Raw genomic sequence first — 5,256 nt, forward strand, 5'->3', positions numbered from 1 at the left:
GATGCAGAAAGCATCAAAAGAAGATGGAAGGAAAACACTGAGTAACTGTACCAAAAGGAAATGGTTGATGTTCAACCATTTCAAGAGGTAGCATAGGATCAAGAGCCAATGATACTGAAGGAAGAAGTCCAAGGTGCATTGAAGGAATTGGCAAAGAACAAAGCAGCAGGAATTGATGGAATAAAATTTGAAATCTTTCAAGAAAGTGAGGTGGCACTGGTGCCACTCACTCATCTATGCCAAGAAATACCATATAATCCAGTAATTCTTCTACTTGGTATATGTTGTTGTTGTTGTTAAGTGCTGGTAGAGTCAACTCTGAATCATAGTGACCCTGTATAGGGTTTCCAAGGAACAACTGGTGAGCTTGAACCGCCAACCTTGCAGTTCAAATGGCTTCGCAGTCTGGCGCTTTAACCCATAGTGTGTCACCAGGACTTGGTATATAACCACAAGAAATATGAGCCATAACACAAGTAGATACATACACACCAATGTTCATAGAAGCACTAGTCACAATAGCAAAAAGATGGAGACAGCCTAAATGCCCATCAATGGAAGAATAGATAAACATATTTTGTATATACACACAATGGAATATTATGCTACCTTGAAGAATAACAAAGAAGCTGCAAACCACCGCATAACATGGATGAACTTTGAGTACATTATGCTGAATGAAATTAGTCACAAAAGGACAAATACTGCATAAGATCATTATTGTAAAAGCTTAAGAAAAGATACCCACCCCCTCCACACAAAGGGTAAACAGGGATGGGCAACTTGGACATTGGCTACCCAAAATGGAGGAAGGGATACAAAGGTAAGAAGTGACTGGCTTACAAGCTTTCAAGAGGGATCCTAGATCCAAAGGGTGTGAAGGAAGGTAGAGTCTCCAGTGAATAGTATCCAGCTTGTCCAGGAAGGGCATGAAACAAAATACAGATGGGTCTCTTGTGATGCAACAGTGAATAATTGTTATCAGGTCTGACTGTGAGGATTGGAAATCTAAAGGTGGACATTTTATAGCAAGGAGGGGAGTGATTAACTTTTCAGTCTAGGAGCGGAGGACCCTAGGACCATCAATGGAGAAAAGCGGAGAGCGGGCTCCTACCCAGGGAAGCAGTGAGGCCTGAGATGGAGGCAGAGAAGATGATGTCAAGAGATGGAGTGGCTGGGGACTTGGGATCCGGAAAGGGAAAGGGGCTGAGGACTGTGGTGGGGGCATGCAGGCTTACAGGGTACACCCTTTGGTTGAGTGAGGATGCATGGATGGAATGGTAAATATGCCAATGAAACGATAGATGATAGAATGAATGTAAAACCGATGTTCTCCCATGTAGACTATCACACAATTCACAATAAAACATTTATTTAAAAAAGAAAGAAAAGATACCCATACTAAAAATGAAATAAAAGTTCTTTGTTGGTTACGGGGGTGGAGGGGAGAGGATAAAGCACAGGGCAGGGAATAGACAGATAATATTTTGGGTTTTAGGGAGGGCAATACACATCAAGGGGGAGGGGAATGGAAGAACAAGGTAGATAGGGGAACACTGAAGCACGTCTGTATGGGCTAAATGAAACAGAGGTAAATAGTGATGTATGCTCACCTTGGAACAACAGTGCTCTATGACTGAGGCATAGAATAACAGGGCTCAGGGATCGATTGAGGCATAGAATTATTGGGTAAAAGAGGGGAAATAATTTTAAAATACTTGACCGTCTCATGAATATTGTTTCCCATCTCCTGCTACTGTAAAATAGACACTTCAGTGGGGTAGAAAGGAATATCAAGAAACATGAATACAGAAAGCTTTTAAGCCTGTCTTCAGCCTATAACTGATTGGAATACTTAAAAGGGATTCTAGAGAACTTGCCCAGGGGAATAGTTTTCCTGTGGAACCTTTGTAGTATATAGGAATCTTAAGCCCCATCCAGAACCTTCTGAGGTGGGACATTCTCACTTGAAAAGACAAGCAGACCAGCCTGGAGCAGCTAGAGAGAGGAACCAAAGATACTTCTTGAAAGAAAGACCAGCAGGAAAAATCAGAAACAAAAATGGCAGTCTGATTGGCTACTACAAGAACAAGCAAGTTGTAGGCTGGGGAGTCATCAAGGCAAGCAGTCTAGTCCCTTCAGGACAAATCCTACCCCCAAGACTGAAACTAAAAAGGAACACATAAGCAGGCATGTAAGCTTACTGGAAACCATGTTAGTCTCCTGGTGAGTGGAAGAGGAGGAAAGTCAGCACTGAAGATGGGTTGAGTTCAACTACATACCATAGACTCCCATCAACCCAGTTCAGAGAGAGAAGAGGAGGGGTTGGTAATTCCAAAGTGTGGTGATACCTGGCTTCTCCTGAGCCCATGGACAAGGACATAGCCATAGAGGGCTGGAGCTGAGAGCAAAGCCCCCAGCTGATGTGAAGTGAGGGAAGATGCAAAAGAATGTCCAAACTTGTAGATAATACCCATTCAACCTAGCTTTAACAGCTTGATGATTAGAACTAGACTAGAGGAACATTAAAAAAAAAAAAATGATAAAGTAAACAAGTGTAAATTGCTACAATTTGATTAACTTGACCTATACTTATGGATGTAGTAGCTCAAAATACCAACTGAGAAGGAAGGAGTCTTCATACCCAAGATCAATACTATTCCCTGTTTATACAGGGTTAATAGGGATGGTTAACTTAGACATTGGCTACCTAAAATGGGAGACACTATAAAGGCATGAAGTGACTGGCTTACAAGTTTTCAAGAGGGAGTTTAGTTTCAGCGTGTGTGGGGGAAGGTAGAGTCCCCACTGAATAGATTTCATCTTGTCTAAAAAGGTCTGGTGAAAAGAGATGGAAGTAAGAGTCTTATGATTCAACAGTGACTAACTATTACCATGACTAATTGTGCCTGTCACAACTGTAAAGTTAGATTTTTTGTAACAAAAAGAAGGGAGTAGTTAATCTTACAGTCCAGGAATAGAGAACCCTAGAACCATCAAGGAGAAGCACATGAACAGAATATGGGACCCTATCCAGATAAGCAGTGACACCAGAGATGAAGGTAGAGATGAAGACATGGAGAAATAGAGCAGCTAAGGACTCTAGACTCAGGGAAAGAGAAAGGCTGTGTACTGGTGGCCAGGTGCTGGTGGCCAGGAGGCAGACTTGCAGAATGTGACCTTTGGTTGTTTAAATGATTATATATTTCTGAGTTCTTTTGTGTACATTCCACACCCTCGCCCTCCCACCCCCACCCCAAAAAAAACAAAAACAAAAAAACACAGAAGGAATAGAAGCAAATACTGTTGAATGATGATGCACACACAAAAAAGTATTACTCACTGGGAAATCTTATACAGGGTCAATGAGTTGGAACCGACCCTATAGCAGTGAACAACAATCTGCCTATAGGGTCACGATAAGTCACAATTGACTCAACAACAACAAGTTATTTGCCTCCTATAAAATCTGGAATAAAATCTATAATATATTAACTATCAAAGACCTATGAATTCAGTCCCTCGGTGGTACAAATGGTTAATGTACTTAGCTACTAAATGAAGAGTAGGTGCTAAGTCTACCTAGAAGTACCTCAGAATAAAGGCCTGGTGATCTACTTCTGAAAACTCAGCAATTGAAAACACTATGAAGCACAGTTGTACTCTGACACATGAGGTCACATGAATTGCAGTCAGCTTGATGGCAATTGTCTACTGGTTTGAAAAAAAAGATAAGATATTGAAGCAGTTTGTATAGACAAGAAAAGGGACTGGCACTGGGACAATCCAAGACCCTAAGTAATAAAAGAGAATCTGGGAGAAACAATCACTGAGTTTCTTTGAAGGACATATATGCACCTAGTTCTACCAGCCATGTGCTTATTACCAGGACACTATTCTGGACAGGCAGCTTCAGGAAGGTAAAGAGCTCTGGATTTGGGATTAGAAAATCTGGGTTGAAATCCTCACGATGAGGTTTTATGTCTATTTATCAGTTGTGAATGGGACTAACGGGATTTGTAAGGAGCAAATCAAGTAGTGGTTGCAAAAATAGTTTAAGTATTAAAATTAGCTGTACAAACATGACTATTATTGAGAGAGTTGTCCATGAAAAGACATTGCAGCAGTCCAGGAGACTCTGAGCTAATCATGTAAATGTCTGTATTTAATGTGAAAATCTGTTATTTAAAACTATTTCCCAAAAATAGCAATCATATTTCTTCTCCTAGTTAGAACAGTGTAATTTGTATAGGACATGTCTTTAAAAAAGCAACTATATAGTAAGACAAGACAGCCATTAAATGAGGGGTCTTCAAAAAGGTTATGGAAAAATGTCATTATCTTTAATTCCATTTTTCCATAAACTTTTTGAAACTCCCTTGTATCTGAAGCAACCATTTTCAAGCTTTGAATAACAGGGAGAACTACAGTATGATCCCTGAGGTAAGGGGAAGAGACAAGGAATCCCTACAATTGCCCAGCTTTATTTATAAGGATGATTCCCTATCATGGTGAGGGGAGGTGAAATCATAGTGGTACTCTGGTCTTACTAAACTAAAAATGTATAAACCAGAGTTCCAGGATGCTGAACGGAGTAGAATTTGAAGGACAGGTTGCTGGACAACAATGAGCTGTGTGGGGATTCATCTTGAGTGTCTTTGGCAAAAGGCTACCTGTATATGTAAAGGGTGAAACTCCATTCCACCTAACAGAGCTCATTTGCTTCAAGGCTAAGATCCAAATGGACATTAACAGTGGTTGTACGGTATTAGGAAATGTTGGAGTCCCATCACATTCTGAGTGATGAGATCTCACTCAGCATCTTATACCTCAGAAAGGCCACAGAAGTAAGGACCGCCCCCCACCTCCATTTAGAAACCATGACATATGAACAGTTCAAAATTGAACTCTGGTAGAGTAGTGGTTACTAATCAGGCTGCTAACCTCAGGATCAGCAGTTCGAAACTACCAGCTGTTCTGCATGAGAAACATGAGGCTTTCTGCTCCTTACAGCCTCAGAAACCCTGTATAGGGTCGCTATGAGTCAGAACCGACTCCATAGCACACAACAACAATAAAAACAATGAATAAAAGTAACACTGCCAGAACCCAAATATTCTTCTGTATCTTAGCTGCTAGCCAGAGCATATTTCAACATCTTTTACAGAAATTTAATTCAACCTTCCTTCACTATAATAGCCTATACTTCTCAGAAAACTATTAAAATTAGTAGAAATCTGACCCATAACATGAAAA

This window comes from Chrysochloris asiatica, unplaced genomic scaffold (assembly GCF_000296735.1).
Source record: "Chrysochloris asiatica unplaced genomic scaffold, ChrAsi1.0 scaffold00289, whole genome shotgun sequence".
NCBI classification, from domain to species: domain Eukaryota; kingdom Metazoa; phylum Chordata; class Mammalia; order Afrosoricida; family Chrysochloridae; genus Chrysochloris; species Chrysochloris asiatica.